Source organism: Dermacentor albipictus, chromosome 6 (assembly GCF_038994185.2).
Source record: "Dermacentor albipictus isolate Rhodes 1998 colony chromosome 6, USDA_Dalb.pri_finalv2, whole genome shotgun sequence".
In the NCBI taxonomy this organism is placed as follows: domain Eukaryota; kingdom Metazoa; phylum Arthropoda; class Arachnida; order Ixodida; family Ixodidae; genus Dermacentor; species Dermacentor albipictus.
In genome coordinates, this window is record NC_091826.1 from 71,914,308 (window position 1) to 71,937,095 (window position 22,788).

The 22,788-nt window shown below is 48.0% G+C and overlaps 1 long non-coding RNA gene across 1 annotated transcript in view; it reads left to right on the forward strand.

Annotated features, from left to right (window-relative positions):
* Window positions 1-21,793, forward strand: part of LOC139046897 (uncharacterized) — a 24,989-nt gene extending 3,196 nt beyond the window's left edge. The window contains exons 3-4 of the long non-coding RNA XR_011506974.1: window positions 1,786-1,824; window positions 21,591-21,793. This is a non-coding gene — a long non-coding RNA (uncharacterized lncRNA). The remainder of the gene's footprint in view (window positions 1-1,785; window positions 1,825-21,590) is intronic.
* Window positions 21,794-22,788: the final 995 nt, after the last annotated feature.

Consider the following 22,788-nt stretch of genomic DNA (forward strand, 5'->3'; position numbering starts at 1 on the left):
CTGGTTTGGTAAGAATTAAAACGCTGCGATAACGCAACGGGAAGATTACGAAGGAGAGCCGTATACATAAATAACTACGCATGCTAATAAAAAGGCATGCCCCCTAGACTATGATAACTTAAATTTGTTGCAATTCAGGTAGTCTTCTGAAACATTTTTTTCTTTTTTTTCCCTTCTTTTTTGATGCAGCCCATTGTGTTGCGCTCCATGGCTTATTACGTTGAAGATCGACAGATTGCCCCTAGGGGCGATGTCCAATTACAGTAACATTTAGCAACATTATATTTCGTTATTTCTCATGCTAATCTTGAGCAAACCTGGCCCCCGGCCAATTCTCCCAATTGATACGTGTCACTGGCTTTAATGATATCATCACTATAATTATCATAATCAACATTTGAGGAGCAAGCGAAGAAGATGGTGGCATTAACTGAGAGAGCTTGCTTATAGTGCATTAAATCGGCTAAGAGCCACCTTATCTAACCTTTGTTTGTTTCAGCAGAGGCAGAAAATTTTCTTTCGTTAGCAAATGCGTGTTGCGAAGCTATAGTTTTTGAAGTTCTAAACTGAAATGCCGGTAGGTTTGAGAGAGACACCTATACCTTGGGAACAAAGTCTAATTTTTGTATTCAAATACATGTAAAACGCAGAAATGCAGTCATTTGACAAACACTTAACCAATTTGAATAAAATTTCTTGCAGTTAATAGAAAAAGATACATTCTGCCGAATGCAGGAAGCAAAACATTGTTTAAGGACCTCGAAGGCTTCTAAAAAATTGCAAGTAGATTGGTGTGCTTATAAAAATTGAAGCACAGTATTAACATATCCTTTAACTCTGCATCAAAGCCAGATATACCGTTCTGTAAACGGCATGTTAGAAGATGTGAAGTGCCCAAACATGACGTTCAGAGGTTACGTGAAATTGCTGGGATGCTTACAAGAGTTTTGCAATCTTGCTACACCGAAATACCTGCCATACTTCAGAGTGGTGAACAGCACATCAAACTATCTCAATAGGTGCGCTTCACATAACAGTGACATCTGTTACTGCGGAGCTATAAGGTGTAAACTTGATTGTTCAGATTTATTTTTTTAGATATTTCAAAATTTGCTGTTAAGAGCATTTACGACCGAAATAAATAACATGCTCCCTACAGTCGGTAGGCCAAAACGTTTACCTTAATATGCGAAAAAATCCCATAAAAATTGGTGCAGTTGTCCCAGAGAAAAATGATTTCCCAGTTCCCATGTAACTCAATAAGAGCTCCTAAGGTAATTTGCAGTTGAGATATGTTTATTCAGACAAAAGGAAGAGAGAAAGAGAAAGAAAGAAATTCAGGCAGCAAGATATTAGTCATGTCTAGAATCTCACCTACCCAAGTTTCATCTCTAATCTACCAGGTGATACCAGATGCTATGATAAGCCATAAGAAATTCCTCTCGAGATTGAAGTACTTTGACGGCCTAGCTTCCCAACCGAGTTGGAAGTAGCAAAAGCATGAGCATCATTTCTGAGTTCACGGGGCACGGTGAAAGCTTCGGAGACCGGGGAATAGTCTCGGGCAGTCAAAAAATCAAAACAGGCAGCAATTTTTTGGTCCATTACACTTGAATAAATGGAATTCCTTCTTACGTATTCTTTACCCTTTCCCCTCCCCATGTGTAGGGTAGACAACCGGGCACGTCTTTGGCTAACCTCCCTACCTTTCCCCTTCGTTTCTCTCTCCCTCTTCTGAAATATCGTTCTAATCACTCAGGCGCAGTCTATCTCGTTTCTCTACAGTGAATATGTCGAGGAATGGCCGATGGAGGACATGAAATCGTAAGTGCCCTTGTGCTACTCGCAAGGTCAATGTAAATTCAGTTCAGTCAAAATCTGCTGAACACACTGCAGCTTTGCAGTTGTAGAATCATGCTTGAACTAGCTGCACCTTAGTGGTTGTAGGTTAACTAATTATGGTTTCTCGGAAAAGTCATTATTCTTGTCATCAATCAAATTTCTTCAGTTGAAGGAATGAAGTGTTCTCCGACTGCGAAGCTTTCTCTCTATGGCACCTGTATGAGATTTCTGTTTTAGCTTCGTTGTATTACCTGATGACTTAATTTACTTCACTTCACGAAACGTCGTTCCCTTAAAAAAATGCAGACTCATGTGCTCCCCGATTGAACAAGTCCAGATAGAATAGGTTATATTAAACAGCATGGAACCGGTCAGTCAGAAAAAAAATCACATTTTCGACAGAAAGGAGAAGCATTGATAACGACAGCAAATTATTAGACAACTACACGAAGTAAGGTTGGTGGCCTTATCGACCGTGTAAATTGCAGTAAACATTCGCTTACTTATTAAATTAACAAGCACGATGTGACACGTGCGCAGACAAACACGAACTGATCGTACACGACGACCGCAAACACTCGCTGCCACAACTGGCGTAATGAAGAGTAGCGGACTCGGGGAGTGGTCGCCTCGGGCTGCCCCTCGTTTCAACGTGTGTTTCACACTAGGCAGCTTTAGCTTCACGCACCCGGAAGGCTTTGCGTACGCAAGCATGAGAGTTCTACGTGCAGTACGTGCCGCACGCCTGATACGTTTGTAGTTTCACATATGCAACAGTCTGTGGCTGGTGGCCTCACAAACGTATAGATCGTTGCTTCCGCGTGTCTACTGGCGCCCTCTTCCGGCAGACATGTCAATCGGATTTGACTCTAGCACGTCGCGTAGTAAGTCGAGGTCGTCCGACTTCAAAAAGCTCAAAAGCGTGGCTCCACACTCACCGTCGGCACGGTCGATGCCATCTTGGAACTGCTCTCGGCTGCTTCGAGATCTCTCGCGACCAGCTCGCAGAGCCCACGTTACGTACGTGAAGCATGCAACGCAAACGCGCAGATTGCACGTGTGAACGTGGTACGCGACGGGGCACCCTACACTCGGGGCATGCGCATTTCAATGCCGCTTTATCTTCACGCACGTAGCGCTACTACGTACGTGACACTAGGACGTCTACTTCCAGCACTAGGCTGCTGGGGGGACCCTTCTGAAGAGATCAGCCTCTCGATTCGCCCAAACTCTGCACCTGATGCAGATTACCTCCAAGGCATGGCGTAGCCCGAGTATGCGCTCAGCCGCACGGACAGCCACGTGCAGCAATAGCCGGGGGATAAGAGCAGACGCACGCTCACTTGCCCCCACCCTAGCACGTGTTTTATCCCGTGATCCCCAACATATCGTGCGCGGGAGGACGGCATGCATCGAGCCACCACCCTTCTCATGTCACCATTGTCATGATTGGGGGCTCAATCCCGTCGCTCGTGATCCGTTGTCAAGATTGGAGTCCGGCATGAATTAGAAGGTAGCTGGCCCATGCCGTCGTCCAACTTATCCACGCTGAGGACGTTGATGAAGGGAAGAACTGCTTCTCATCGAGAACGAGGAATATGGGTTTATCTACAGTATTTATATCAGTCTAACATGACTGCTTGAGAAAAGTGCATCAGTCTAACATGACTGCTTAAGAAAAAGAGTGTCAGTCCAACATGACTGCTTAAGAAAAAGTGTCTCGAGCATTCGCACCACAGCAGTTTTTAAACACTCGGTCCTCCCGCGATGCAAGGTGACGCGAACGTTCGTTTACTCATTGTAAACTCGCCGCCGCCCCGCAGGACAGTTTACACACAAAAGGCACCCACGGGCGAATGTCCGGAACCGACGTCAGAGGGGAGCCGTTCCGGGTAGCTCGGAGCCACTCTGGGTAGCTCGTTGTCCTGCGTCCCGGTCGGCGCGTGGGAAGCAACAAAAAACGGCTTTCCCGCGGCAGCTCGCGCACGCGTAGCAGATCAGGTCCGCGCTGGGGAGTTTGGGCACAATAGTTCGCCCGCCGAACTCATTCCGTCACAACGGCGATTTAGTCACACTGTGGCTACAAGTTGGCGGCGAAGCTCCCGATATCTTGCTTTCTCCAGTCGTAACTGGGTGACAATCTTGCATTGCAGCTCGCCCTTCTTAACACCGTTGAGCACGTTTCCTCGCACCCGCAGCAAGCGGCGCTCGAAGTGGGTTATTATCGCACTTTGACTTCATACGGACGAGTCTTGGACTTTAGAAGACGAGAGAAAAGTTCGCCTCGACTGTCTACATAGTTACTGCCACAGTTAATATAATTTAACGCTTAGGTACGTTTTAAGCTTGTGCGCAGTAGTATGCACTAAAAATGCGCCTGCGCACAAAATCTGCATCGATCCATGGGCAGTATCATAGCTATAGAAAATATTCTGTTTACGCTTGTATTCAGAGTCGAAGTGGTATTTTGAAGGCCAAATACACGGAAGTGAAATAAAACAATTAGGCTTGAGACATGTAAAATCAAGATGTCTTGAAAAATTTCTTGCGAAATAAAAAAAGAAACACTTCAATATGTTTCCTCAGTTCAAAGCACCAGCGATCTGCGCGCATGCAGCCACAGTGACTTCGTTATTCGCAACTTGCATCGCATCTTTACGAAACAATTTCTTATTTTTCATGCCCCTGATGATGGTTCAAGCGTTCTGGTAAGTGTTCCGGTTGAGAAACCTCACTTTATTACAGTGAGCAAAGTGTGCTAAGCTTAATAGAAAACTCAGCGTACTAGTATTGACTAAACGTGATGTGCTGCAGCGCGAGAGACGTGACGAGACGTCTTGTTGTCAACTTCGTCGTGTGTCATGTCTCTCGTGCTACAGCACATTATGTTTAGTGGCCTGAAATGAACGCAGCCAACCGAAGACCGTTAGCCTAGCCATTAAGAGAGCGGCTGTATATAATAGACGGGTCTGGAGTTCTTCGATATAGCGTTGTAGGCAAAACATGCATTAAAACTGCCTTGGAACGAAGTGGAGCAGGACAATACCATAGATATATCCTATAGACATATACAGCGAAGCTGTCTATCGCTAGGAACCTGGAATTTCTTCGTGGAGTAACCTCGACAGAAAACTATCATCTTCAGCTCACACCCCGTAAGGCAGAGGCAACAAGCACTCAGCAAAGTGAAGCGAACAGTAAGCGTGATTGTAAGCGTGATTTGGAATCACGCATACAACATACAGAACAGCGTATACGGTCCAAGAAAGAACAAGCATCCGAACCAAGTGAATAATTGATGATGAGGTGCTCCTGCGCCTACATGCAATGCAAAGCACGAAGCGATTCCCGTATACGTTTCCCGATAAAGATTATACTGTTGCACAAGCTGCCGCGGCGACGGCAGCTTGACTGTAGCATACGAAGCGGGGAGTGACGTAACAACACTTTCGCACTTAAAAGGAGAACCCGCCTAGCAAGTGATTTGTGTTATGACAGTACTATGGGAAGGCCACCTATAGTGAGGACTCCTGAAGAGCAGCTTGCGTGCGAGGCGCGGCGAATTTATCTTCTCTCTGGTCCACTATATGTAGGTGCACGAAGTAGGAGCCCAAACCAACTCGCAAGCAATCGAAAAGTACGTCTTAGGAAATAATTAGGTAAAGTGCATGTGAATGTCGCAACGTGAATAATGTCAACGTACGTCACAACGCATAATCATTCTAGTTGTCGTTTAGAGCTTCGCTGACCGACCACCTTTACGGCGTGGATTGGAGACAATTTTTTTTTTCATTTGGCAAGGAGGAAAGGGCGCGGCGACATTTTCGTCCTACCAGGCTTGTGGGAGCTTCGTGGCGCTACTATTATGTGTTGCCGTGGCGTGCTGCGGAACGATTAGCAAATGTCGTTAACTCGTGCTCCACGAAATTTGAATGATGTCAGTTCACACGAGGCCGTTGGCGAAACACTGTGCAGCCTTTCGGTGCAGCAGCGGTAACTACAGCACGCGTAAATTTCTCTTGGCTGCGCAAACATGCGACGCGCACCTTCAGGCGTGGTGTGTTTGCGTGTTTGGAACTATTTTGGTTGTATTGGTATTTTATTCAACGAAGAGCAGCGGTGTCTGAATTGCCAACGCGAATCGGAAAATTCCCACACTGTCTGATCGCTTTGCGTAAGAGCTAAAACATACAGAGTGCTCGTGTACAGCCAACCTAATGGAAATATTTCGGCACCAATCGTCACAAACGATTTGCGTTAGCCACCGGCATCGTTCTCACGCATTATAAATCTCGTAGACCTGAAATCGCTATGCTATGTCTACGTAAGCATCCTGCATATTGGCGATGGCGTTGTTCAACAGAGCGATCCCTGCGGTTGGTAAACCAGAATGATGCATATAGGTGCTGTGCTTTGGAATAGCTTTTTTTGGCCGAGTAAAGCAGTAAATATGCACAGGTAACCGCATAAAAAGAATCCGACTTCCATTTGTGAGTTCGAGCAAGTCCGAACTACTCCTCTACCGGCCCGCGCGCAGAGGCATGCCACCAAAGAGCTACACGGGACCCCGGGAGTACGAGGAAATCGGCCTGCACACCCAAGACGGAAACGCAATCCCTAAAGTAAGCAAGGTCAAAATCCTCGAAATGATCATTGAGGCCAACGGAGCTAACGGCGAAACCGTGAGGAAGCTCGAAGGCAAAGTCACCAGTGCCACGAGACTCATAAAGAGAATAACCAATACACATGCGGGCATGAAGGAAGAAAACGTCATTCGACTGATCCACTCCGTTGTCAGCCACATCGCCTACGTAGCCGCCTACCACAACTGGTACATCGCGGAAAAAAACAAGATCAACACGCTCATAAGGAAAAATGTACAAGATAGCCCTTGGCCTCCCGGAATCGATGAGCACCGAGTTCCTGGCTCAGCTGGGCATATGCAACACCCTGGAAGAAATAGCCGAAGCACAATGCATCTCGCAGCTCGAACGCCTGTCGACCACCACGACAGGAAGGTACATTATGAACACGCTCGGCATAACGTACCGCAACCAGCATGGCCAGAAAATGCAAATCCCCAACAAAATCAGAGACACCATTACGGTAGCAAACATCCCAAGAAAGGTGCACCCCGATTACAACCGAGGTAGAAGAAAAGCAAAAGCCGAGGCTCTGCTCCGTTCATTAAGCAGGGAGAGAAACGCGCGCTTTGTCGACGCAGCTGAATATCCGGACGGCCAAAATACGCCGCCGTAGTCACAGACACAGAGGCCATAATCAGAACCACATGCAGTGTATACACCGAACACTCGGAAATAGCGGAGGAAGTTGATATCGCGCTGGCCCTCACAGAACAGGAATGCGAAGTCATACTAACGACTTGCAAACGGCAGTAAAGAATTACGCCAAAGGTGGAATTTCCAAGGGAGTCCTCTCCATTCTGGCGAAAGCAGGCAGATCCAAAACCGCGAGCTCGAGGATGATGTGGTTCTCGCGAACCTAAACGACACGGCGCACCGGACGGCGCGAGACACGACGCGCCGCGCCGAACAGGACAACGCCTCTCGCACGACAGCGAACACTGTGACATAACCAGTGCATATCCAAACGCTAGAAGGATATACGCACCGCCGCGTCCAAAATTCAACAGGAGACAGGCCGTCGCCTGGAGACAACTCCAGACGAACACCTTTCCTAATCTATTCCGTATGAAACGTATCTTCCCTTATAAGCATCAGGATGACACATGTAAATTGTGCCAGGAAGGACCAGCAACACTCAAACACATGCTGTGGCACTGCAATGTAGCTATAGGAAGGATGGCATTTGCTCCGGAGACCCTGTCGTCGAGGTGTGCCGCCGCTCTGCACAGCTCAGACCTCGGAATCCAGACGTGGGCAGTCCAGCAAGCCCGTGAGGCGGCGTTGAGGCAGGGCCTTGACGTTCCTCCCTGGGAGTCCTGAGCCCGGGTCGTGTTAAAACTTGCCGGACGTAGAATAATGTTGTATCCATCCATCCATTTGTGAGGACATAATTTCCGTGAAACGGGTTAGCGCATGGTATACAGGGCGAATAAAACAAAAAGCAAATATCTGTTTACACCCTTTTATTTGAAAATAAAAAATAAAAAGCCGCACTGGGTAACGCCGCATTAAGACCTCGCATGGTCATCCTGCATGCTTGGACCATGCGCTATAAAGCACTAACAGATCTATAACACATCATTCACCACTGCTTCGGATGCTCGCGCAGTTCGCAGCCGGTCGCTCGACTACCCGACAAGTGTGATTCACGTTGCACGGTATGCTGTTATCAGCAATCAAAACTATATTATTCGCGGGTGCAAAACTGGTCCAACAAGCAGGGTATAGTCGCGCAATATATTCACAACTAATTATGTCTACTCCTGTCGAAGTAAACAGCACCGCTTATTCCGCCGCAGAATGGCACCCACGCTGATAGGATCATCACATGTTTCGTAACTACTCATCGCTCCCAAAACTCAGCTTAGAAGTACAGTGAGAGTCCTGCCGTAAGGTCGCATTCGGGAAGTGTATTTTCAGAAACACTCAAGCGACCTCCGAGGCTGATTGTAGGCTCGAACACGTGCGCGCCTATACATCGCCCTGGGTTCTCTGCCCAACTCAACGCCAGCAGATACTTCATCCTTGCCGACTTAGATCAGTGCGTCACACAGAACCACTTTCCACTTAGAAGACGGCATGCAATACTAAATACATTGCGTGAGAGCGAAAACAACTACCTGGAACTGCCGGCAAACGTATACCTGGCATAAAACACCGAGCGCTCGCCCAAGCCCGCATGCCGACTGCCCATAGATGGCACCACTCCCTACGCAATATAGCGGCGCCCATAACAAAAAAGGGTCTATACTGCACGTTCTCTCGAAAGCTCTGTATGATAGTACAGCGCTATGCGAACATTTCTATAAATAACAATCGCAGAGCATGCACCATATCCTCTTGGTGCTCTTTGTAGGAATGTTGGGCAGAATGGCACACAAGCAATTTTATTTCCTTCTCCGCTAGGCAAGGTAAGAACCATTGAAACAGGAAAGGAATCAGAGCAATTTTTCCACTTGAAAACAAACAATTCCATTGATTATCGTGAAAAGGGGTAAAAACGTTATTAGTTGTGCATACCCCTACTTGCATCTCGCGCAAATCAATGCAAGAATAAAGTAGGAGTAACTCTTCCAAGTATACAGTGTTATGCTATAATCGCCGTTCAGCGGAAAGCTTAATAGTATGGTACGTCTCAAGCGAATACTCTGAAAGAACAAATGAATTGCTCCTCCATTATCTCAGTGAATGAATTGAGTTCAATATATTAAGGACAGCACGGCGGGTGCGAAAGCTGGCAACACTCGTTCAAATAGCGAACCGCTTTTCTCCTGTGAGAAAAGCGAAGATAAACATTCGTAACAAGGCAAGTTTGAACGATTATTTCTTGAACTAAGTAAAGATAAATTTCCGCATCCCATAGGCTGTGCGAATTGGTTTGCAGAGCTTCAATTCATGTTTATGAGAAACATTGTCTGGCGACCATCTGCCACATTAAGGGCTCACAACCAAGTAGAGCACATAATGACCGGGAAACGCACTGTTGAACACAAACGCGTGGCGTTCGAATCTACGAATGAGATAACGAAGTTTGAATGTCGACGACGGCGTGATGGTGACCGTATGACGACTACGAAACTACGACTGCGGTATGAAGAGGACGACGAGGTAATGACGGGTTGATGACGTTTACTTGATCACTAATTACGATGGCGCAATAACGACGGAATGACGACAACGCGGAACGACGATGAAATGACGATGACGGTGTGACGGCGACGCAATCACGACGATAGATTGAATGCGGAACGGCTGCACGACAACGAAAGAGTAATCGCGATGGAACGAAGACGACGAAACGAAGACGGTAGCATGAAGGCGATGGCGGGTTTGGGTTGGAGCTCACGCCCACGGATATACTTGTGTACATCACCTGCCATTCCGGGCCGCCTCGGTTTCCATCGTACCCCACACAGGTTATCACTATATGTGGGGTTGGCTACTTGGGCAAGACAGCAGTAGCCAGCAGCTGAAGAGTTGCGGAAAGAAGCAGAAAACGCTCCTAACTACAAAAATGAAAAAAAAAGTTAGGTCAGAACTCATCTCACGATGATTGACGGCGGTAATGCGATTAGCATTCGCGCAGTGTAGCGACGCACCGTTTTCCTGACGTCCTTTCTTTTAACATTTGCACTTTTCATTCTGAGGCGTCCGTTGCTTTGGTTATTTGTGGCATAAACCAGTATGCTCCCATGTTCCTATGGCGCTTTGCCTGTCATGGTAACGCACGAGCAGGGCTCCATGACGAAGACTATATGAAGCCGACGCATCAACGATAACAGGGTGACGACGCCTAGATGAAAATCGGATGACAGCGAGTCTACGGCAAGATGGCGTGACGACGACCGTATGACGGCAACCAGATGACAAAGCTGTAATGACGATGATGGCACGACGAGCACGGCGTGGCGACAACGGTCTGATAATGGATGAATAACTGCGATTGTCCGAAGACGACGCCGTGGAAACTGCGCCATAATCACTTCTGAATGAAGACTACATGATTACGATAGAACAATGAAGGACTAACGCCGATGGTACGACAAAAACAGTACGACGACGCCCGCTGAACCGCAACGGGATGACGTCAGACTGAAACGATGACCATGACGACACGACAGCTGGACGACGACTGTGGGAAGACGTCGACGACGTGACGAGAGTGGGACGACAAAGTTAGAATGACCACGACAGAACGACCGCGACGGCGTCACGGCCACAGCATCACGACGACGCAATGAAGACGATGGTCTGACAACTGTGCGAGGACAGTCTGATGACGATGAGCGTAGGACGCTAATGACGCAACGACGACTGCATCACGAAGCCTGTTTCGCGACGATGGCCTCTCCTGCTCCGACCTCCGGTGCTGGAGCGAGGACTCCGCCTCCTTCCTCCGGCACCACGCCTACTCACGGGTGAGAAACCAGGCCACCGCCCAAGAAAGAAACGGTCCGGTTAAACAAAGAACGCTACTCGCTTTCAAAGGTATTGAACACAGTTCGTTGCAACGTGCTGCACAGTTTGGAGGAGCAAGAAAAGCAATATGCACTCAAGTGTTCTGCACGCAAAAGAGAGAAAGCGAACAGTTTGCTGAATTTTCTGCAGCCATAATGATGAGAAAAATGAAACATAATAATTACACGCAAGCCGCTCTTGCAAACCTTGGCCGGTTATAAATAACGTGGTATTAAAAGCAGACGAGTTTTCTTTTTCTTTTACGAAAGCTAAAGTTACACATATCTCAACGCTGATTGTTGAACAGCGGCACATTGTGGACTCCTGCAAGGAACGATACTGGAATATTCGAGATTTCAACTCTAGCTTCAATAACAAGTTAAATGGAAGCTCACATATAAATACATGGGAAATGAGAAATTGTTGTTCCCGGAAGCCAATACGCTAAATGTGATGATGTTTAAGTTGCATTTAAAAGAAAAAGTTAAAATTTAGTGACCGCTGGAAGCGGATTCTTGAGTTAGGCTGTTATTTGTTTATGAAAATTGTTTAATATCGCAAATTATTAGAAAAGAAAAATATCAAGTTTGCAACTTTATAACTCATCCATAAAAAATATCACAATTCTGTGAAGTGCATTTATCAGTACATCTAGAGCGGACAAAATTTACGTATTTTACATGGATCTCAATTACATCCCCAATATGTAAGTAGGACTTTTGCGAAACGCCCGTAATAAACGTAACAAAATCATGTAAGATATAAATATATATATAATTTATTTGCATTGGACGCTCTAATGGATAGTTTAGAGGCTACAAGTATCTGGTTTCAGTGCAGAGCTAGTAATTTGTAAAATTCATGCTAATATTTTTTTCAACCTTACTAATCTTTAAGATTCATTAAAACTTCAAGCCATAAATTAAACTTCCGCTTCCGACATTCACTAGAATTTAACTTTCTCGCTCAAACGCCACAAATTTGGGTGAAATTGGCCAAGGGTCACCCGAGAAATGCATTTCTGCGTTTTGCATTATTTGAGTAGGCGGCAACGGAGTTGGCCCTTAACTAAAGCTTCCTCTTAAGGTGCCGTTTATTAGGTTAGCGCAAGCTACTGGGCATAATATTTTAGTGCATGGCATGCTGGTCCAGAACGTGCCACGTCGGTATGTTCTCGAAGATATAACTTTAAGCTAACGTAGTAGGAATAAAAAAAAGTCGCAGTTTCGCCCACAAGGCGAAGCGTCGATGGCGATAGGAAACTAATAGATAGCTACACGAAGTGTCAGTAGCCGAGGCCTCACCCAGCCGCCCCGGCACAGAGCCACAAGAAAGGCGCCAGGCAGGGAGATACGATCACTCCGATGCTTTTCACAACGTGTTTACAGGACGTATTCAACGACCTGGATTGAGAAGAATTGGGGGTAAGGGTCAATGGAGAATACCTTTGTAACTTGCGATTCGCTGATGATATTGCCGTGCTCAGTAACTAAGGGGACTAATTGCAATGCATGCTCACTGACCTGGAGAGGCAAAGCAGAAGGGTGGGTCTAAAAATTAATCTGCAGAAAACTAAAGTAATGCTTAACAGTCTCGGAAGGGAACATCAGTTTGCGATAGGTAGCGAGTCACCGGAAGTGGTAAGGGAATACATCTACTTGGGGCAGGTAGTGACAGCGCATCCAGATCATGAGACTGGAAGAATCAGAAGAATAAGAACGGGCTGGGGTGCGTATGGCAGGCATTCTCAGATCATGAACAGCAGGTTGTCATTATCCCTCAAGAGAAAAATGTATAACAGCTGTGTCTTAGCAGTACTCAGGTACCGGGCAGAAACCTGGATTCTTACGAAAAGGGTTCTACTTAAATTGAGGACGACGCAACGAGCTATAGAAATAAGAATGATGGCTGTAACGTTAAGGGATAAGAAAAGAGCAGGTTGGCTGAGGGAACAAACGCGAGTTAATGACATCTTAGTTGAAATCAAGAAAAACAAGTGGGCACGGGCAGGACATGTAAGGAGGAGGGAAGATAACCGATGGTCATTAAGGGTTACGGACTGGCTTCCAAGGGAAGAGAAGCGTAGCAGGCGGGGGGGCAGAAAGTAAGGTGGGCGGATGAGATTAAGAAATTCGCAGGGACAATATGGCCACGACTAGTACATGACCGGGGTAGTTGAAGTTTGGGAGAAGCCTTTGCCCTACAGTTGGCGTAGCCAGGCTGATAATGATGATACGAAGTGAGGATGGTAGTTTTGTCAGCCGTATAAACTTGTAAACATTCAATTACTAAATTAACAAGGACGTTGCCACGCGCGCATGGGTAAACATAATACATCTCGTCTGATGACCGCGGAAACTTGCTGTGAAAACGCTGGAGTGAGTAATCACGGAAGCAGCAGTGAGCGAACTGACCTTTGTGCGTCTCTCGCTTCAACGCAAACGAAACGTCAAAAGCACAGTGCATCCGAAGCTGCCGGCACTACGCGCACTCTGGCAACATCGCAGATTGCTTTGAAGATGAGGCCCGCGCGGGCGCGCACTTAGGCTACGTCGCAAATCGCTTTTAAGATAAGGCGCCCGCAACGAGACGTTCATTAGAGGGATCGCCAGTCGTTTGTTCGCAGGCGCGATTAAGAGTGGCCGCAAGAGAGAAAATTTGAGGGCTTTTGCGCCTTGAATATATAACTCTGCCTAGGTAATAAGGAGGAGGTTTCTTAGCCCGTGTACTAGGCGTTGGTCCCTAGGTGTTCCGGCATTGTGGAGTGGGGTCGAGTTTGTTTACACTCCGACGCTGGCTGCTGGCGCGGCAAAGTAGGAGAAGCAGCAGGTACTGGCGCCCGATTTGGCGACCGCTTTGTCGGACGGAATGTCTTGCACCTGCGGCGGATCATGACTTTCTCGCGCCTTGCGACGATGTACCTTGTAAATACCATCGCAGATGTTTCTGTTGGAGCAGTAGCGACCGTAGTAGAGCCCGGGCCACATAGATTGAAAATCTAGAAGGCAGAACGCCTTAGCAATCACGGTTCAACGCAAGTGAATGAAAGGCTACCGCTGACGATGACCGACTCACCACCAGCGCCGCAGGCTCGAGAAAATCTGTCCTGCGTACCTTCAGAGGCAAAGTTCTGACTGGTGCTGCAGAAGTCGCGCGGCGTGGTACTGCTAAACTTAGTGTCACAAGTTGGAGGCTGTATGTAATTATATTTATTCAATCGTGTTTTTACAGATTGTTACAACGCGTCATTAGTTCGCATTATTAGCGGCGCCTCCAGGGCAACAAAGCGGCAACGGGGGCACCAAAGCTAAAACCCGGACTGGTCCGTGGGTTTGCTCTCGCTGAGGCCTGCGCGTGCCAGGGGTATATAAGATCGGCTGGCCGCTATCGCGGACAGCAAGTTTCTTATGCGAACACCCCCTGGCACACTTCGGCCACCGCGGCCCCAACCCACGGGCCGCCCTGCTTCCAGCTTTGATCCTCGCGCTACCCCTTGGGTGTCCTGGAGATCGTGCGCCACCTATTTTGTTATAACCTCAGGTGCTCTGCTGAGGCCTCTATTTGCCGGTTACATGTGCCCTCCTGGAGCAGTGCTTCTAAAAAATCCAATCTAACATCGCAAGGAAAAAGCGACCCGCGACTTATACAACGCCAGTCAGAACCTTGCACCTTTAGAAACAGCGATCACCGAATGGGGTGTCGGTGCCCACTGCCTCACCGCGCGGGCATCCAGCCCGCGCTGTGAGGCCGCGCTCCGCAACACCGGCATATCTAGGCGACAAACCCATACAACACGCCGCTTCGCGCTGCAGTATTTTCGGCTTTTCCCCGTGTTTTACTGGGAGACGCCGTTCCCATTGCCACGGCAATGGAAGTGGAGAAGGCAGAATGCCGACGCGACGTGACTGCTTCGGCAGGTACCGGCCCGAGGAAGAAAAATTATCCACTGAGTCAAGCTGACAGCGAGGACACTGTGTTGTACTCCTGCTCAAGCGATGACGCCTCAGATGGCGAAGGCTTCGAAAGAGTGGTACACCGGAAGGCCAAGAGAAGAAACATCAGCGGACGGTCTTCGTCAAGTAAGGATACCGTCGTTCCACTGCGAAAGCCATCGGCGCACACGATACTTTTTGTGCCGGACATACCTGCCGACAACCTCAACCGCCTTAATCGACAAGCGATTTCCGTTTCTCTGGAGGCTCTTGTCCCAGGATAAATCAAAGATATCTGAATTAATACTCAAAAGAACGTCCTGGCTATTGACGTCCACAACCGAAGCGCAATCAATGCTTTGATGGCAGTAAAGCTCCTGGGCAACATCAATGCCCACTACCTCATTCTGCAATACAACGAAGCCACGGCCGGTGTTGCTTTGACATTGACACATCCATTAACGACAGCGACCTGCCAATTTTAATCAAACCTGCGACAGATGGTGTTGCCTTACTACAAGCTCGACGCCTTGGCAAGTCGACCTGTGTAAGGCTCGTGTTTAAAGGTGACCGCTTACCATCACATGTAAAGGTCGGCCACTTTCGGCATGTGATACGACCTTTCGTACCCAAACCACTTCAGTGCTGAAGGTGTCAAAGAATTGGACATGTCAGTGCTGTCTGCCGAAATACAACGATATGCCCACGATGTTCCGAGCAACACGACACTGACACTTGCCGTGCAAAAGAGCTCAAGTGCCCAAACTGTCAAAGATCGCATGCTGCATCCTCAAAAGTCTGTCCACGCCTAATGAAAGAGCAGAAAGTTTTGAGAAAAATGGCCATAGACGAATCGTCACACAGAGTTGCTTTTGAAGCGATAAGGCGACATCGCTCCCGGAAACGAAAGTCTATGAAATCCTCTTCCGGTTCAAGGGAAATGTCTCGTCCGGCAACGCCGCCACCTGTTCCATCTGTCTCCAATAAGAGAACGAATGTCAACGAAAGAAGTGGCCATGCTTCATCAAGTGAGGCGTGGCTGGCACTGCCGAGGACATGCCACGCGCCAAAGCCACAGCAAATGACTCGTCACTTAAAGTCAAATGTCACTACAGTTGACCAAATGCAAGACAAGGACTCGCAAGTGATTGCCATGCTCAAATCGCTCACGAATGTCATACGTCTACTACTGATGAACATGGACACTCTGGCTGCTCGTAGCGCACTGCAAGTATTGGCCGCCCTGACTCCAGTACTTGAAAGCATCGCATAGCACCATGGCCCGCCCCTCGCTGCCCTTCCACAAGGAAGTCAAGAAAGCAGCTTTACTGCCGTGCAATGCCCGTGGTCTCAAATCAAGAATTTCAGATTTTAGACATTTTGTCTTCGAAAACCGCTTTCCCATCCTCGTAATTTGCGAACCGAACGTGCAGAATGTTGTACGCATTTTTGGCTATGAGGCATTTAAGTCCTCTACCTGTGGTGATGTGAGCAAGGTAAGTGTATATATTAGATGTCATCTGACTTACGTGTTGCACCCAGTTCCGCCTCACGACGACAACCAGTACGTTTGTTTAATCGTGAAAACGAATAAACTTACGTTCACACTCGTCGCTGTGTACATTGCTCCTGCAAGTGGCTTCGACTCTAAACGACTGCACGACGTGCTTTCAGCGACACCCGGACCTACGATTCTCACAGGAGATTTTAATGCTCACCATCCGCTTTGGGGGAGCTTGAAGATGGACTCCAGGGGAAGGCGACTAGCATCCTTTGCCACACAGCACGACCTGCCTCAACGATGGTAGTCCGACATATTTACGCGGGCCTACGTACAGCAGCTGCCTAGACTTGACCCTGGTTTCTCGGCGTCTTGAAATAAACGTGCAATGGTTTACAGACATCGAAACACATGGTAGCGACCATATTACGACGTACCTGAAGATCAAGGGACTATCGAAATGCTCCTCCGTGACCTTCCGGCGAATTGACTGGTCGACGTTTCGATCGCACATGGAGAGAGCGTGTCAGCAAGGGAACCATTCAAGTCTCGAACACGAAATTCAAAAAGCCACGAAAGAGACTACACGTAGTTTCCAGCCTTTTCCAAAGTATGAAGAATTTGAAGCAGAACTGCAGCGACTACGAGCAATTCACCGGCGGGCTCAAAGAAGATACAGGAGGACTAAATCCATCCACGATCTCCGAGAGGCAAGGAGGATACAAAAGAAGATTCAACGTCGCATCGATGCACTACAATCTCAAAGATGGAAGCGTTTCTGTGAGTCGTTAAATGCATGTCAGCGATTATCTCAGATATGGAGAACCATGCGTGGGCTTCGCGTATCACCACAACGCCGTGTTCCTTTCACATCCCTCGCTTTCGACCAAGGTCGCAGCGAAATTGACATTGCTTAAGAATCTTGCTCAAGACTTTCCAGCTTGCAGTTCCAATGCGCAATTACACCATGTACCACTCCTGTGCCACGGGATTCCCGCATGGATGTAATTTTTTCGCTGGAGGAGCTTCAAGCGGCACTGGCGGCTTGCAGGCGCTCTTCGTCACCTGGCCCGAACGGGGTTACCGATGCGGCGCTCGCCAATCTTGGGCAGAAAACACGACTCATGCTGCTAAACCATTACAACGAGTCTTGGCGCAACGGTTTGGTTCCACGTGAATGGAAATGCAGCCGTTTGGTTCCACTTCTCAAACCTGGTAAATCGCCGTTAAACTTGTTATCGTACCGCCCCATCACTCTGGCCAGCTGCATAGGGAAAATAATGGAAAGAATGATTTTGACGCGCCCGGAATGGTATCTGGAAAATTAAAACGTGTACCCAGATGCTATGCCTGGCTTCCGGCATGGGCATTCATCCATAGATAATGTAATCGATTTGGTTACGTTTGTTCAGCATCAAAAACGTCGGAAACGACTCACTGCTGCATTATTGGCATTACGCCATTATGGATGCTCTGATTGAAGCCGGAATCGGTGGCCACACTTTTCAGTGGCTGTGCAGTTATTTGACCGACAGGCATTTCTTCGTGATGACCGAGGATGGCGCCACGACTCAACACCAAACGTGCCGTGGAGTACCGCAAGGCGGAGTGTTGAGCCCGACGCTATTCAACCTAGTGCTCGTTGGCCTAGTCCGATGCTTGCCCAACACAGTTATGCCGACGATATCTGCATTTGGGCGTCTGCTGTAACACGACTGCAGGTACGAGCACGGCTACAAAAGGCAGCTAGGCTAACATCACTGTACTTGCGAAAACAGAGCTGTCTTCAGAGAAGTGCTGCCTTGTTACATTCACTCGGAAGGAAATGAAGCGTTACACTGTAAAGGTCAATGGGCAAGCCATAGTAAATGCAAGGAAACACCACTTTTTAGGAGTAATTATTGACCGCGACCTATCACGGAGCCCGCATGTTTCATACCTGAAGAAGAGATTATTGGCAATAATACATCTCCTCAAATTTCTCGGCGGAAAGACATGGGGCACCTTCGGTGCGGTCAATGCTGCAGCTTTATAACGCCTTGTTCCTCGGTTTCGCAAGATACAGCCTCCCTGTGCTTGCGAACACCTGCAAAACAAATCTGCGGCTACTCCAGGGACTACAAGCTCAAGCCCTAAGGACGTGTCTTGGTCTTCCGAGGTGTGCGTCTACAGCGGCAACGATTGTCATCGCTCGAGATCATCCAATATCAACGTACTTGGCAACCGACGCTCTCAGGGCGCATATTCGGCACGTTGCTCGAATCCCTTCTCACCATCATGCCGCTCTACCCGCAGAAAGACCATACACAAGTTTCAGTCGTATAATTGATGCCAATCGCACCTCATTGCCACAGAACTACATGCCTGCAGCAAGACGATCCTCACCTTTATGGTGCCTGCACAGACCTGACATACGCCTCACCATCCCAGGAATCATGAAGAAAGCCAACATACCATCGTTTGCCCTTAAGTAGGCCACATTAGAACTTTTACATGAGTTGCACAGTGGCCGCGTACACGTTTGCATCGATGGTTCAGTCACATATGCAAGCGCAGCTGCCGCTGTGGTGATAACAAGAAGATCCGTCAAAATAAAGCTAAAGACGTCACATGTATCATCAACGACAGCTGCTGAACTGGTAGCCCTGCGTGCGGCTCTTCATTTCATTAAGGAGGAACCATCCCATGCATGGTCAGTCTTCTGTGATTCCAAGGCAACCCTACAGAGTGTACTCTCAGCACTGCGCCATGGATCACATGAGCAGCTCGTCGCAGAGATCAGAGAAGTCCACCATCGACTAGTTGACGAAGGACACAATATAATATATCAGTAGTTGCCTAGTTACTGTGGCATACATGGCAATGATCGAGCAGACGCAGTTGCCCGATCTGCCCATGACGGCGTCAACTGCGTTGCCATTCCTCTTTCGAGAGCAGACGCAGCAAAAAAACTTTCCGCACTTGCATGTGACCTGACATTATCCCAATGGAATTCATCCGATTTCACAAGTGCACGCCTCCATACTCTGGACCCTAATTTACAGCTCCATATTCCGCCCGAGCTTCGACGACGTGACTGCACCCTTCTTGTCCGTCTATGGCTTGGAGTAGCATTTTGAAATGCCTACTCTTTCATTATCGGAATGCAACGGGTGCAACAAAACGGGTGCAACGAGCGGGTGCAAGGAAACGATCGAGCATCTTCTTTGTCAGTGCTCTCGTTTTAACCCACAAAGAGCAGACCTCTCAGTCACCTTAGACAAACTGGACAAGCGCCCAATGACAGAAAACAAGATCCTTGGAACCTGGCCTACGCGAACACCAGTGCGATCCGCTATGAAGGCACTGCTGCGATACTTGAAAGACACGGGACTTTCTGACAAATTGTGACTGTACACTGTGTGACGTAGGACTGTACGGTGACACTGCGTAAGACTAGGAACGCGTTTGCGGGCTGCGTGACAGTGCCCACAGAAATAGTTCGTATGTACGTGCGTGTGTGTGCTAAGGTTTTTCCCTTTTTTTTACCCTTCTTTCTTTCTCTCCTATTGCATCCGCTTGCCCCTCCCCCAGTACAGGGTAGCCAACCAGAGATAATCTTTGGTTAACCTGCCTGTCTTTCCTTTGCCTTTCTCTCTCTTTCTCTCTCTCTCTCTCTCTCTCTCTAAAAAACCTCCTCCGTATGGCTCAGGCAGTCATATACTTAAGTACGTACTCAAGTATGAGTATATACTCATATACTCGCATTGGTGTCGCATTCACCAACTGTTATAGGCATATGATAGGTGCCAGTGGTACTAACCCAAACGGTGAATGCTGTGAGGTGCCAGAAACACTTGAACACATATTTTGCGTGTGTCCCGCGTACGCGCAAGAACGACAGCAACTTGTCTCTTCCATTGCAAAGATCCATATGAGGCCGCTGTCAGACGAGTTTCTTTTAGGTCCTTGGCCTAATACAAGCAGCGCAGCCCTGGTAACAAGTGCCGCTATAGCTTATTTCCGAGCCACTGGGCTGGACGCACGGATTTAGAGATGCTACAACTCTGTGAATTCGTATATATGCATTTCTTTCTTGTACCTTCATCATTCATCAGCCCTTTCCCTCCCCGTCCCTTTTCCCCAGTGTAGAGTAGCAGGCCAGAGCAAGTTATACCTCAGGCCGACCTGTCTGCCCTTCTGTAAATAAATTTCTCTCTCTCTTTCTCTCTCTACTCCAGGAGCAAAAACCACCGGATTTTCCCTCTCGCACCCGCTCTTACTCGTGCCTGCGCACAAATGACTGGCGATACCTCAAATCTGCCTCAAATGAACATTTCATGCACCCGCACGGCCGCGCCATAAGGAGCAGCCAACGGAAAAGAACGCCCTTCCTTCCTTCCTTCCTTCCTTCCTTCCTTCCTTCCTTCCTTCCTTCCTTCCCTCCTTTCCGTACTCCCTCGCCTTACGCCCGTGCCTGGCGCCTGAGAGAAGGGAGCACCCTTCCGCCCGCCTTCCTCACTTCCCTCGCTCGCTTCCACTCGAACATACAGCACACGGCGCGCGGCGACGATCTTATCGCCCTCGGACTTTATACGAAACCTCATGGCGACGGCGATGGCAGAAATGCACCTGGGGTGTCCACGTGATTGATATTACAATAAAATATTAGGAAGAGCTGCCCAACGAACAGCTTGCTTGCATTAGTGGCTTGCAATAAGCAGTTGTTTGCATTGACGTTCGCCTCGTTACTGCCCTACTAACGTTACCGACACTAATATCCGGGTAAGGGGATACTCGATACTAGCGAATATACGACGTACAATTGTCGAATTTAACAACACATATTGGGTAGTGAATTCAAAATATCACACATGCAGTCGCATTCGCGCACATATACATTTTCTAGCGTTATTCGAACCTTATGATATTCAGTAATGACATGGGTGAACAATTTCTTGTCCATATAGGGTTCGCGAGGACGAAGGTAAACACTTAGATTGTAATTAAACGACAATTTCTGTAAAATGTGACAAGGCCAACGTTTTTAACATTCCACGAGTAGCTGCCCTTTCTAAGAATCGACCTGAATGCTGTTCCTTCATATTTGTGCGAACACAATGACATACGACAGTTTTGAAAGTCCATCAGGTGTCTTCTTTCATAGCGGTCGCTGCTACACATCAACGACATTCGCTGTGCTAACATTTTGCTTCTTTTAACCCTTGTTAGAAGCCATGCGGACTGGACATGGACTGCCAGTATGGATTCGGCTGTACGAAGCAGGGATGCACACCGTTACCAATGATGGAAATGTAGCGCGCTGCGCTCTTCTTTGGCGTCAACACAGTATGAAACAAATGTAGTCACGGCCAGTGAAAGCAGGAAAAAAATGAGAGCCATCTGATACCAATAAAGGTTTCTTCCTATCCTGGCGTACGGAATGAACTCACTTGTTTTCCTAAAAAAAACAAGAAAAACGTCAAGCTATAGCCAATAAGCTAAAGAAGTCACAACAGCCACTATGGTTAGCCTAACATGAAATAACGCTTCGGGTTCGTTTCTCTCGTCTAATGGCAACGGAAGTGGCAGTGCCGGTGGGAGTTACAGGTTGGTTTAGCTTGCCATACTGTAATAAAGCATTGGTAGCGGCCTTTGTTCTCTTACATCCGTCCACGGGATCACTCGAAACGTGAGGGGACATGCGCTGGAAAGGTAATAACTCACGTGAGGTGGTAGACGACAAGGGAGTACCTCCTTTTCGATAAGGGTCCCTTGTTGAAGAGCATATGTTTAATCGTCTTTATGTCCCATAATTACCGTCTGCGTCGCACAGCACGGTTTACGCAAACCAGAAAACTTGTTGACACGCTGCTGTACTTTACCCAATAATGACTTTATTGCTAGCAAAAATATTTTTTTTTTTAAATTCGAAGACACCTAAGCATTTGTTACGAGCTGTGAATACGAAAGCATTAATGTCCGCAGCAGCTAAGCCCTGTGGGAGTGAGAGAGAGAGAGAGAGATACGGACCGCGCGCTGGCCTCCGAGAGCGAGACGGTGGCACGAGTCACGCGACTGCCTCAACGACGACAACCCGTCTCGCCCCCGCGGTGTGGCGCCGCAGTATCTGCTCCATCTAAAATCCCTTGATAATTTGAAAGTAGCGACACTCTTTGAACTCTGCCGCCACCGCGCGATCTCCTCGCGTAAAACTCTTGCTTGGGCTAGTTGGTTCATGCTTGAAGTAGTAAAGGCAAGGCGCAGAAGCCCAGGACTCAGATTCTTCTTCCCGAGTCCTGGTCTTCTACGCCTTGCCTTTACTACTTCAAGACCTCCCCGCCTCATCCTCGCCCCTTGCTCGTTCCCCCGCGGCAACCAGTTTTGCCCCCGCTTTTCTGCACGACGATTGGTCTCCCTGGCGTTGCCC